Source organism: Meriones unguiculatus, chromosome 2 (assembly GCF_030254825.1).
Source record: "Meriones unguiculatus strain TT.TT164.6M chromosome 2, Bangor_MerUng_6.1, whole genome shotgun sequence".
Lineage (NCBI taxonomy): Eukaryota > Metazoa > Chordata > Mammalia > Rodentia > Muridae > Meriones > Meriones unguiculatus.
Window position 1 is genome coordinate 19,323,793 of NC_083350.1, and position 13,883 is coordinate 19,337,675.

The following is a 13,883-nucleotide window of genomic DNA, read 5'->3' on the forward strand; positions in this document are numbered from 1 at the left end:
TGTGTTTTCTTTTGTGTTTTTAACAGTCTAAGCTAGGCAGGGATGATTAGAACTGCACCGTATTTGTAAACGGTTAAAGAAAGTTCTGTGCTGTTCCCTTTACAATTTAAATGTAGACTTAAAAAAAAAAAAAACCAAACACGGAATAAATGCGTTTCAATAAACATGGTGTCTGTGAAAACTGGTTTTCTGTCTTGATGGCCTTTAACATTGTCAGCACACTTTATTCATCTCCAGTGCTTCATTCTCAGCAACATAGCCTGTATGACATTAGCACACCATTATTTACCAAGCACAGTGTCCACTGGTGCTGCTGCTTAGCCAGGTGGAGTCTTTAAAACCTCCCGGTGGCAGCCCCTGGAAGACACAGCAGGGCGGCCCTGTGGAGTCGCCCAGCTTGCTAACCTGAGCAGGCACTAGGACCGCCCAGACACTGTCTGCGGAGCGCTTCTCACCCTGTCGGAAGGACTGAGCCGGTTTAGCTGTTACACAAGAGAGCAGCGGGCACTGAGGCGCCGACTGCCTCCCTTTTGCGGACGACAAGGTATAGATGAGCTATTTACCACTCAGCTTTTGTACGGTGTCCGCGTGCCTTGACTGTGCACGTAGTCTGCTACTCTGCAGAGCTGGCCGGCTCTAACGGGTTACTCTGTTATTTTCTGTTAATTCCCACAGCGGGTGAAAGCAACAGTGCCATAAAGAAATGGGCTAGCTATTCCAGGAGGCTGTGATCTGGAAGCGTTTGGAGGTGTAAGTAGCCCGTCTCAGATCCCTAACGCACTGGCTGTGCCATGTCTCCTGACCCTTTCCCCCACGGAAGGAGCCAATGCGCTGTGCCATATGCATGTCTCATTCATGAAGAGCAACAGAGGGTGACAGAAACCGCAAGTGATGGGCCTGAAACTCCACTTGAGAGTGGCTGCGTTCCTTCCCATAGGCTCCAGGCTTGCTAGTCAGAAGGCTGGGTTTGTGCACAGTTTGGATAGGACTGGTTTTTGCTCAGGGCTGCGGACTGCAGGCTTGGTTTCTGTTTTCTGTTTTCAAGGCTCACAGCACTCTTTTCTAACCACTGCTCCTGTGCAGTGCAGGGTCTCTTCCTGTTTCCGTTGTGTCTAAAACTCCTTGCTCTTAGCATAGAGGCGGACTTTCAGAGAGCCGAGAGACAGTCACCTGCCCGGAGCAAAGCGTTGGAGGAGAAATCCACTTCCTCTATCACACTTTACGATGCTTGACGCCACAGTTAGGAGACGCATACGCAAAAACTACCACCCTGAGAGTCTCTTCTGTGCAACGAGATGTGTGCCGCGGGAATTGCTGGCTATTAGAAAATCCAAAGGAACATGGTTGTATGCAGAGAGGTGGTACTTTTTTTTCTTTAAATAATTTACAAGCCCACGGAAGAGGCCTCGGTACTGATTAGATTATTAGGCATGTTGAGTTCCCCAGTAATCCATTTAGATGTGTGTGTGTGTGTGTGTGTTGCCAATTGTAGTCAGTAAATCCATTCAGAGAGGTTTATACTATTTTTTAAATTACTTTATTTACATTTGTGTTTGCCTTCCTGTATATCTGTGCAAGGCTCTCAGATTCCCTGGAACTGGAGTTACAGACAGTTGTGAACTCCCATGTGGCTTCTGGGCTTTGATCCTGGGTCGTTTAGGAAGAGCAGCCAGTGCTCTTAACCACTGAGCCATCTCTCCAGCCCCAAGGTTTATACTATTAAGTCTGTTAATATTCAGCTCCTGGTTGCAAGATAAACCCGGGGGGCGGGGACACCAATATGTAATGCAAGACATCAGTGTCGTGAGTTCACCGAAACAGTTACTATGGAACTTGTACGATCCTTTTAGTGGATCAGAGTTTTGTATTTAGATGCTGAAGATCCGATACATTTAAATGTCCTAAATGAGAACGTGTTCAGTAATAAAACCTTTGAAAATGTGCTTATGGTTCTCCTAAAGTTCTGTAATTGACAAAGGTAGAGACTGTAGGGATGCCCTTGCTTATTGAGCTGCTTCATACTTTTTATGTTTTAAACATTGAGCTGTAACATTTACCTTATAAATATAACATACATTATCTTAAGTGAAGTTGGAAGTGGTCATAACTTAATTTGCAGAGTCTTTAAGGATGCAACAAATATACAAAAAGCAAAGGTCAATAGTCCTATGTAATATTTCTTAAGCAGAGAAGGTTTTCACTGCTAATTCTGGTCTGCAGAAAGCAAAATCAAAGTAGACATAGTAATCAGTTTTCACTAATTTTAGAAGCCAGGGTAGAGTTCAGTTTTACTTTTCAGTTGACATAACTATGGCATACAGGTCTGTAAAGTTTGTGTGAAGTTTCCCATTTTTGAAAAGTTTTCTGTCTTTTAGTTCTAGAAAGATGATTCAATTCTTCAAATTTAAGCTTACTTTTGAAAACTCCTGCCCAACATATAATAGCAGTCTGCAAGCTTATTCTTAAGTTTTATATTGTATTATCATTATCTGTATCTTACCACACATAGTTTTAAAATAGATTGATTGCATGTCGAGTCAATGTGTGGGAAGTTACCCCAAGGACATAGATATTATTCATCATTGGTTACCCATCCCAAGAAATAACTCCTTCCTGAACTGCAGTCCTTAACTGAGATCCACCAGGCAAACCTAACTGGCTGCACATGACAGGTGCAAAGCTCACAGGAAGCTTAGAAATTCTGGTAGACAAGGAAAGCCTAAGCTGAAGAATAATATACACAGACTCAAACTAATTTGTTACTGTGTGAAAGCAGCAATCGTTTAGTGACTGATCAGAGAACAATCCCCTTAGACGACGAGAAGCCTGATGTCTGAGGGTCAGGTTGATCGGTATCATCTTGCTTCCAAAATTAATGGTTAGGTGGACATTTATAACTCACTTTTTATTTAAAAGATGTTCAGCAAATCATAAACTTGGTTTCACTGATTTTAGCATTGGCATTTTTTTTCTAAAAACAACAGCAACAAAACATTTCCCCAATATGCATTCTGATATGTATAGATTACTAACACATTTTATTATGTGGAGTTTTACATTACTAAATAAATCCCTCATACTGAAGGGGAGCCTCTTTAAATTATTCTGCTATTACAACTGACTTTCATTTTAAGTACTTATCACCCATACTTTGCTTAGAAACAGTGGCACTCAGGATTAGCCACAGAAAAGTGGAGTCAAACAGGGTCAACTTCTGATAGGAGGCTGGTGAGGGGAGGAGGCAGCGTTTATTGAATGGATAAAGAAAGCGATTTTAGGAAGTGAGAAACTGCCCTTCTGGCTTGATGCAGAAAGAAAATCACAGTGCACACATGAATTTTTGAAGAGTGGTTGCCCTACATAAACCACAATAGGGTCAGATTTCATGTAGCTTGAGATTTCCCTTTTGACAGCCACTTACACTTTTCACTTATTAAATAAAACACTGGAAGGGAAGTCGTTGAGGGCATGGTAGTGACATCATGTTCATGCTGGCATGGTGGCATGAACTAGGAAGGACAATGAGATTCATTTTGTTGTAGTTTAACACAAAGAGAAAGTTCTTATTTACCTTGCTTTGAGAGCCGAGGCATTGTCACTTCCAGAACTGGCCATTTCTTGGGGAGCCAAAGCTGAAGGATTACAGGCTCAAGTCTAGCCTGGGCTACATAGAGAGTTTGGACCAATGAGAGCTGCACAAGAAAACACTGCTTCATAAACAAGATGCAAACAGGAGATGAAGAACAGGAAGAAGAAGAAAATGGAGGCAGAGAACACACAGAGAAAGCTTTGGAAATGTATGAAATCCAGCCTCCGAGTATAAAACCAGTAAGAGTATAAAATGTATGCTGTGCATTTGTTGATAATCAAGCCTAATTCAGAATGTTGTTTTAATTTCTTCTTCCTGCTTCACACAGCCATGTGGACATGGCTGATGACATTAAGTTCTTAGACTAAATAGAAAGGACAAAGAGAACTTGGGCTTCAACATTCACCTTTCTCTGACCCTGGCTGTGGATGGAATGGGACGAGCTAACTTATACCACTGCTGCTGTGACTTTCCCACCGAGATGGAAGCCATCCTCAAACTGTGAACTAAGACTTAAGCCTCCTCTTCTTAAGTTACACTGATGGAGTATTTTGCCACAACAACAACGAAGAAAAACAGCTAATACACATTCCCACCAGCAGTGGAAAGAGACAATACTGCTTGTGAATCTTTCGCAAAACCAAAATGCAGAGCTGTGGAGCCCAGCAGAGACTGACACCTCAGCAACAGAACATCTGCACCCAAGGCTCAGAAAACAGAGGAAGAAGGGTGGAAAGACTGTTAAAGGCAGAGGGTCTGGGAGTTGCTGTGAATTTGTGTCTCCGAGGAACATCAGCGGGTGATACTGAACAGGGACAGTAGATGGGGAGAGCCAATGAAGTCTCAACCGCACACGAAGAAGTACAGGAGGCTAAGGAATGCCAAGACTCACCAATTGGGTACCAAATGATCATTCCCCAAAACATATATGTGTAACATACAGACTGAATAGGCTGTATTTATATATTTTGAAATATACAAACGTGGGTGGGTGGGTGTGGGAGGGTGTGTGGGTGTGTGTGTACAATTAATGAAAAAGGAGGCCATGAATTTGTAGGAGAAGAGATGGGGTTTGTGGGAGGCTTTAGAGAGGGTATAGGGAGGGAAGAAATTACATAGTTACATTATAATCTCAAAAAATTTTTAAAAGGCTGCATTGACATGCATTTTTCTGGCCTTCTTTAAAACCGTAAACGCTATGTTTGACCAGTGTTAATTATGACACTATTTTCCCAGGAAACTGCACGGAGATGAAACTACCCAGCAAGATAGACCCATTGCTCAACATAGACAGTTGAGCATGGCTAAACTGTGCATGCTCGCACTCGACTCTGCCCATCAATCACAGCTTGAGAAATTCTATACAGATGAGCCTGGCACATCACGTGTATAGCACAGAGTTCTGAGTTCTGCTTCAAGTGGATGAGGCAAGTTCATGCATGAAGAAAGTAGTTCGTTGACACTGGAGCTGTTCACAGCTAAACACTTAACGTTTTGTCATCTCCTCACTGTAACTTATTCACATGCACACAAGTAGCCACATTTATATACCGAACCAACAGCTTGAGTTAATTAAAAAAAATTTCATACTATATATTGTGCTCATATTACTTCTCCTCCCAACTCATCCTGGATTCCATCCCTCTCTAATCACCCCGATTCGTGTTCTTTTAGAGTTAGTTTTTAAGTGGAAAATTGTGGTGTCATGATTTAAACGATTCCTTCCATCACCTCTGAATGATACAATTACGTACAGCAGCAGATGTTTTAGAAATGTCTTCTCATTGGAAAACAAACTATGATGTAATATACTAGATACAGACAAAGCTATTTTATCAAAAAAGTCATTATATAAAATTAATGTTTTCGAGTTGAAAAAGGCTAGCATAAAAAGAGGAATGGGGTGTGTGTGTGTGTGTGTGTGTGTGTGTGTCTGTGTCCTCATGAACACATGACTCAGATGGGTCTAGATTTAATTATGGAACTATTCAAAGTGGCAGCCATAGGTAAATTAATAAATTCTGATTAAAGCCTTATGCAGAGCTATGAAAGGCCTGTATCCTGTGGGGGTGTAGGGTGTGGTAATGCAAGGTGTTCTGAGCCGCTGTGTGACTAATGGGAAAGCCAGACAGAAATTTAAATGTAAATTCCCAAGACTCTTCTCAGCTTCATTTAAGACCTACCTGGAGATTAGGAATGCTGAGATTTCTGTGTTCCAAGAGTGTAATTTCATCTCTTTGATCTTCTCCTTCTCCTCTTCCTCTACCTCATCCTCCTCTTCTTCCTCCTCCTTCTTCTTGTCCTCTCCTCCTCCTCCTTCCATGCTCCTCTTCCTTTTAAACATTACCTATTAGAATTTCATGATAATCAGCAATTGCCATTTCTTTAAATCTTTATGTTATTCAAATACTATTTTTATAGCCATGGAATTTATGCTTATTTCAAATACAGACATTAGATATGGGGAAAGAAGATTGGGTTCTGGAAGCCCCCTATTTTCATAGATAATAAAATTCAGAAAACAGAACTTACTGCTGAATATTTTTACAAGTTGAGTAAGAGGTGGCTCAGCAGGTTAAAACAATTCCTGTTTTTGCAGAGGACCTACATTCTGTTCTAGCCGACTTCAGTGGGTCACAGTTGCCTTAACACCAACTACAGAAGGTCTGACCACCGCCTTCTTGCCTTTGCAGGCACCTGCACTCACATCCTCACAGATACACACATATAAACACACACAACAGATAAAATCTTAAAGGTCTGCTAAAATACTGAATAATAAAAATATGCTGTTAAGAAAGTGCATCTGATGGATAAAATTCTTAATTCCGTATCCCTTTTCAAAGCCAACCTTCAGTGACATCCATCTAATAGCGTAAGTAATTCTTTTCTTTCCTAATGTTTTAGTTCACATTCAGTTCCATTTATTTGAAATACAAAAAAATAATGCAACTTTAAAACCATCATGTCATAATAATTATGCTTTTGTTCATCATAACCAGACCATTAGTTTATTTGTAACCATTAAATGTCATAAGTAATAAAGTCAAGATCATAAGAAATCCTGAATTTACTCGTTTAAATATTTTGACATGAAGATGGAAAAAGAATAGAGAAGGGAAAAAAATAAAAGAAGCGCCTGGAAATATGGGGCAGTAATTAAGAATACTTAATTGTTCTACCCAAACATCAGATTTAGATTCAGCAGCACACACTTGAGGCAGCTCACAAACTGCATGCAGCTCCAGTTCCTGCATGCACACGGTGCTCTTAACATGGTTGCTCATGCAACACACACAAACACACATAAAAACAAGGAAATTAATCAGTAAATGAATAATAGAAAGGACATTTTTAAAAGCGGATTAAGCCATGCATTGAAGGCAAGTAGCAAAGACAAGCTGGTAGAAATTTCATAATAGGAAGCATAAAACTCACCATAGCAATAATACTATGTATGAATTACTCAGCTTGTGCTTGGTAGAGAATCCCTGGCTGGAGAGATGGCAGTGGCTAAGAGTATACGCTGGTCCGGCAGAGGTGAGAGTTCAATTCCCAGCACCCATGTCTGTAGGCTCACAACGGACTGTAACTCCAGTTCCAGGCATCTGACACTTCTGAGCACTGTATTTACACACACACACACACACACACACACACACACACACACACACCTATCTTTAAAATATTAAGACATCTTTAAAAGATAGTCCTGTTTTATATGACTTTTAAAAAAAATACCCGTAAGATGCCGTGGCATAATAAAAGCTGCGAGTGGGGTTGAACTTATCTATTACCTGTGTAATGACTGCTAGTTCATGCCTTTCCTGTGGGGAGAGAGGTGACACGAATTTACAGAACACTCTGTGCTCCTCGCGGGAATAACACAAGGAACAAACAAGCAGAATGGACATTTTGTACTTACCTTTATGCAAATACAACTGCCAAGCTTGTGAGAAATGAATTTTTCTGCTTGGAGAAGCTCTTACAAACACAAATTTCTAGGACTGACAGCTCAGATTCTACACAGCATGTTAGTAAGGAAATGGAAAGATGGAAAGAGGGGCATGGATCTTTAATGACTCACTTACTATTTGTATCACTTTCCATAGGCTTAGGCACCCTTGTGTGTTTAATTTCTTTTTTGCCTAAAAGATGATACCTGGGGTTACGACTACATTCCTAAGGGAATTTTGAGTGAAAAAAAAAGAATCCCCCCCCAAACTGAAATATAGCTGTGAACTAAGAGCATGCCTGACGAACACATAGCTGTCCATCACCCACCTCCTGGTACTAAGAGTGTTCCTCATTAGCAAGTACAGTAAGTTCCTATCATGTTCTCTTTTGTGTGCACTCTCTTGATTTCTTGGCTTCTCTTTGTTGTTTGTAAAGCTTTGTTTTTATAGTTAAGTTGAAACACTTTTTTTTTCCAAGAATTGTTTTAAAAAATTTGGGTTGGCATAAAATACATCGTTCTTGGTCTTAAAATAATGATCATTTGTATTTTGTGTTGTAAGGCATTTAATTAGGCAAGAGAATTTTAGGAACAAATTAGCGTTATTAAGCAAGGGATTGTTTCAATACTTAAATATCTATCAGGCACTTCTAAGTGAACATTGGAGCAAGAATAATTGTAGCAGGTGAACTTTATGGCAGAAAACATAATTAGCATTTAAAAGTTCATAAAATAACCATATAGGGTACCATTCACCAGTAAAATATAGCCATCCTGAACAAGGAAAGCATTTAGGATAGAATCTAAAATATATATTTAAAAAGCAAGAATAAAAGGACAGATCCACAATATTACTGAAAAGTTTGACCAAAAATCTTTCAGACTTTGGAGTGAGAATTAAGGACATTGAAATTTTTGAGGAATGTCAGTTAGCTCTTAAATGTGTATGAACCATGAGGCCCACATTTAGTTAAAGGTTCCTCTGGGCATGGGCAAGTATTCTCCTGCATGAACAGTTGAAAAGGTAGAAGGCAAAACAAGTCTCAACACATGGGGAAGATCAATGCATGCAATTAAGACCATTTAATGATGACCACAAAAAAATGCCTCTTTATCTTCAGCGTGAATCATCCAGAGTTCCAGCAGACAGCATAAGTCCAAACTGAGCAGTCCTTAAGAGCAGGCACAAAATGGCTACCCAGTCTCCGTTGATCACAATAAAGCCCCACAAGAATCCATGTGTCTCATCGTGGTTGTTTCTAAGGATAGTTTCCCCCACCCCTTCACCCTGTGTACTGCAGGGATGTGAAGAGATAAAACAAGGTTCCTTCTGTTGACAGGTCAGAAATTTCTCACATATTGTTAGGGATGCTAAAATGCCCAACATCTACCAGGGCTTCTGTGGTAACTATGACATCTTGTGGGCAAATCCTCATTTTCTTGGTTACCTAAAAGCCATAACTGGATTTTGAGGTGGAGGAGGAAGATGAAAAGCAGGTGTTGGGTTTCCTGGAGATGGAGTCACAGGTGTTTGTGAGCCAGTTGTGGGGTGCTGGGTACTGAACTCGGGTCCTCAGCAAAAATGCACATGCTTGTAACAACTAAGCTCTTTTCACCACCTTATTGTAATTTTAAAGGACATGTTACTGTTCAGATTTGTAGGGTACAATGTGATAGTCAGATTCATGTATATAGTGTGCAAAGAGAAATAAGGTGATTAGCATTTCCGTCTCCTTTATCAGTTAGTGTTTCTTTTTTGTTGGGAACATTTGAAACTCTCTCCACATGTTTTATGAAATGCATAATGCTTTGGTGTCGATCAGTGGAAAAGCCCTTGCCTAGAATCTGTGAGAACCTGGTTTCCATCCCTATAATTGTTAAAGTGTGTGTGTTTGTGTGTGTGCGTGTATCTGTGTGTGTCTCTATGTGTAAATTACATGCTACTTTGCTATAGAATGCTAGAACTTAATCTTCCTATACTGATTTTCCTAATTCAGAAAATCTTCCAGTCATATAAAGTACCAGTCAAATCCATTATTGGCAGAATTCCAGTGTGTGTGGCAGAATAAGTATTTTAAGTTTGAGACTGTGCTGTTACTTCCATTATTGTCATGCCTTTCACTTCCTATGTAAACTGACCAAAATTAGCTTAAAATACAGAACTTTTTATGACCCCCAAGACCACATCAGTGTCCATTTTTGAAATGTTTACTTATGTTGGATTTGCTATTGACATTCTTTGCAGATCTGTGCCACTTTCTCCTCCAAGAAAGGTTGAGGAAATTTCTCAACTGAGTGGTGAATATACTGTTGGATAAGAAATTGACGCCATCTTATGTCTTTGCAAGAAGGAATGCTAGAAAAGGCATGAATCTTGTGTCTTTCTGTGTGGGTGCCAGGTGTCATCCATCTGATATACAAATGGCTCAATTAAACCGCAATTTCTGGTGGCAGAGGTATAGCGAAAGTGGCATTTCATAAATTAGAACAGAGCACAACACTGCATGAAAAGACCACGTGTTCTTGTGCTTTTTAGCTGGTTTTGGAACATAAAATTTTCTTTCTTTCAATAACATTCTGCCTATGCTAATGTTATCTGACCTTTCAGCTTTAAAAATATTTAAGCTGATGTTTGGAAGTGAGCTTTGAAAATCTCACCTACATTTCCAATTTAGAGTTCAGGTTATAACATCCCAGATCTGGAAAGAGAAGCCATGTCTTCTGATTATCAAACTGCTGACATACTGGCATATGCAATTTCTAAAATAAAACTCACAAATCTCAGATAAATATAAAATGGATGAATGTAAAAGATTCTACTTAGCTCATTTGTTAAAGAAAAAATAGCAGAAGACATAGTGATTAGTTGATAAAACCACTTAAACTAGTTAAGAAGCTTGAAAATGCAAGTATTAGGATATGGTTTAACAGGAGGTCTCCTTTGGGGTTATCTGTTTCTAAAGAGAAAACTTACTTTTATTTCTATGAGACAAAAACTCATAAGTTAACCCTGTAAATTAACAGGTAATATCATTAAATCTGAGACTTTCAATCAACAGTAAATAGATGAACTAAACCCATTACCTTGAACAATTTTGAGTGACCTTTGTCTGAATGTGTTATTGAACATTATTTCTTTTAAATGCCTGATGGCCTAGAGTAGAGACGACCAACCAAGCCTGTATGCCAGCCCACTTCCTCTTGCATGAATAAAATCATATTGAAAGGTAGATTTAATCTGATTATTCCTACAGATGCATCAAAAACACTCTCGTTAATTATGTGGTTCTTTTTGGCTTTGCAATTCTAGGGTTTTAAAGAACCTAATAACTACAGAGGCAACAAAATTCACTTTTACCCAAAAACTTTTTTTTTCATAAAAAAAAGCTGTTAGACTTTTCGTCTCTCTTATTCAAACATCTGAAGCCTAGAGAGCCAACCCCAATACTCTCTTTTACGTTTTATTTGTATTATCTTTACAATTAGATGAAACCTTCCTCATAACCATGACCTAACTTTACGAAAGTACTCAAACCACCTGAATTCACCTCTTTACTTGGCCTTGTTTTTGGAAAGCAGGTGCTCCGAAAATTGTTATTTACAAGAGCGTTGACAGTTCTAATACATTCTTAAATCGTGCATTATCTACTCGATTAGATAAGCATTACTGTCAAGCTGATAAAGAGATCGCTTACTGGGTAAGATGATTTGCTTTCCAAGCATGAAGACCACACACGTAAGGGACCCAGACAGTGCTGTCAAATGTCTGTAGCCCAAGTGCTGAATGGGGACATGACATGTAGGGAAGGGGGCTTGGCAGGGTTTGCTGGATACAAGCTTAGCTCCAGGGTGAGTCAACTCTCCTGTCTCAGGAGACTAGGACAGAGAGTGACAGACTAGGACATCTAAAGTCTTTGTGTGGCCTGCATGTGTGTATGAGAGTGCACAGCCCCACACAGATGTGAATAACACACACATACACACACATGTGAGGGAGAGAGAGAGACAGAGAGATGGAGAGAGACACACAAAGAGAGAGGGGGGAGAGAGAGACAGAGAAAGAGAAATTTTCTGAATGACATTCCAAGTTTAGACTCAGTTAATACATGGACTGATTCAGTTATGTCCTGCTACAAATGCCAAGATTCTTCCTTGCCCTGTGCTGATAACTTATTAACATGGAAAGTAAGTAGACTAAAAATATTTGATTCAAAATAAAAAGTCAGTGAGACTTAGACAACATTTAGAATACTTAACTTCAGTTTACAAAACTACTATCTATTAGGAGAAGAATTAAACGTAATGTAAGAAGACATTGTGCCTGTTTATTGAGCCACAGAAAGTTAAAGGTCTGTCCACACTATGCTAGGCAAATAACTACATTACAGTTTTCCGTGTGGGCTCACTTAAGTCTTCCTTGTTCGTTGCCGTTGGTGTGTATCTGGGGCCAGCAGGCTGCTCTTATGTAGTGTGGTTAGTAGCAGACTAGCAGTCCACAAGATCATGACAATTCTGCCAGCCTACCAGCAAATTGCCCAGGCCATACCCATCTGGAAGCCTGCCCCATTGCTAGGCCTTGGGGAGGACTTGGTACTGTATTTTCTGTCCTTTATGGAAAGTACTATTTGGTTCCTAGCAGACCCTTTAGGAATGAACAAAGAAGCAAAGAATGGCTTGAAAGAGTGGTCGTAACTAATGCATCATCATAGCTAAGATTATCAGAACAGAGGAGGGCAATGTTTGTTAGTATGTTTTCCTAAGACTTGACCAGTATTTTCTCAAGAGCGAGAGCACATTAGAAAAGGCCTTGAGATACTCCCAAGTCTTGCTGAGAAAGCATATAATTCCTAACTGTTTTATATTAGCATTTACCTTACGGATAGCTAAAGGAAGAGTGAGCACGTATTTAACAAGGATTCCTCTGCAGTTCTTGTAACAATATTGAAAACACATATAAGTGTGAAATCGCATGCATGCACACAGTAAATATTTCCATAATTTTTCTGCTTTTTCAAGTTAAAAAAGAAAATTTTGTGATTCTTTTGTTTTTTCCAATAATAATTTGTCTTTCTTTTTTAAAAATTATTTTTATTAATTACAATTTATTCACTTTGTATCCCCCCTGTAGCTCCCTCCCTCCTCCCCTCCCAATCCCACCCTCCCTCCCTCTTCCGCACCTGTGACCCTCCCCCAGTCTACTGATGAGGGAAGTCCTCCTCCCCTTCCCTCTGATTCTAGTCTGTCAGGTCTCATCATCCAATAATAAGTTTATAGACGTTTTACAGATTATCCTCCAGGATACTTAGAAACAACTTTCAAAGATGGCTACCAGCAAAATATAAATCTACACACATATAAATAATTTTAAATAACTTGTTAAATAACAAAGGAATCAGATATTATGATTTGTTATTGAAGAATTAAGAATATAAATATTGACAGTCATTAAAAGTGTGTTAGAATAAAACTGTGAAGTTAGATTTTAAAACTGGCTAACGGTTAGCATGTCATAAACTATGGAGGCTGTAGCACTAGGCAAAGTATTGTTTGCTTCTGAGCTAGTTCTGTGTCAGCTTGACACAACTGAGTTACCTAGGAGGAGATAACCTCAATTCGGCAATTGCCTCTGTCAGATTGGCCTGTGCAGGATGTTCCTGATTGCTACTTTATGAAATAGGGCAGAGCCTGCTGTGGGCAGTACCACCCCTTGGCAAGTGGTCTAGGACTATGTAAGGTAGCTAAACAGGACCCTGGAAGCAAGCCAGTAAGCACCCCTCCTTCATTTTCTCCGCTTCAGTTCCTGCCTCCAAGTTCCTGCCTTGACCTCCTGCCCTGGCTTCCTTTGTAAACTAAAATAAACCCTTACCTCTCCAAACTGCTTTTCTTTTTAGTGGTTATTGCAGCAACAGAAAGCAAACTAGATTAAATCTAAACTGCAAAATTCTACAGGTTCATATTTATTGACCTTTAATTAATAATTTAAAAAACTGAGTTAAACTAAGAGACACTTAGAGCTAGAACTACAATGTTCACTAAGCCCATTACTATTCATTTGCTTCTATTAAACTGCAAAATTATAAAGTTAAAGTAATAAAAATTAAGTACAACATAAAAATTCACTCAGTTATATTATTTATTATTTTGTTTGTTTGCTTGTGAGATGTGGTTTGCTATGTAGCCCAGGCTAACTCAAACTATGTTACTTCCCTGCCTCAGTTTCCCAACTCTACGGCATGCACCCCCACACCTAACATTCGTTGCTTTTCCTGAGAGAATTGCATACTCACCTGCAGAAACTTAAAAGATTATTAATGTTTCTTTTTTTGTCAAAAAAGAGAT

At 39.4% G+C, this 13,883-nt stretch overlaps 1 protein-coding gene across 2 annotated transcripts in view; it reads left to right on the plus strand.

Moving 5' to 3' along the window:
- Positions 1-437: 437 nt before the first annotated feature.
- Rab27b (RAB27B, member RAS oncogene family) overlaps positions 438-13,883 on the plus strand; it is a 145,558-nt gene continuing 132,112 nt past the window's right edge. For both annotated transcript variants that reach the window (XM_060377080.1, XM_060377081.1), the window contains exons 1-2: positions 438-544; positions 676-750. The gene's annotated coding sequence lies outside the window, so the exon portion shown is untranslated. The remainder of the gene's footprint in view (positions 545-675; positions 751-13,883) is intronic.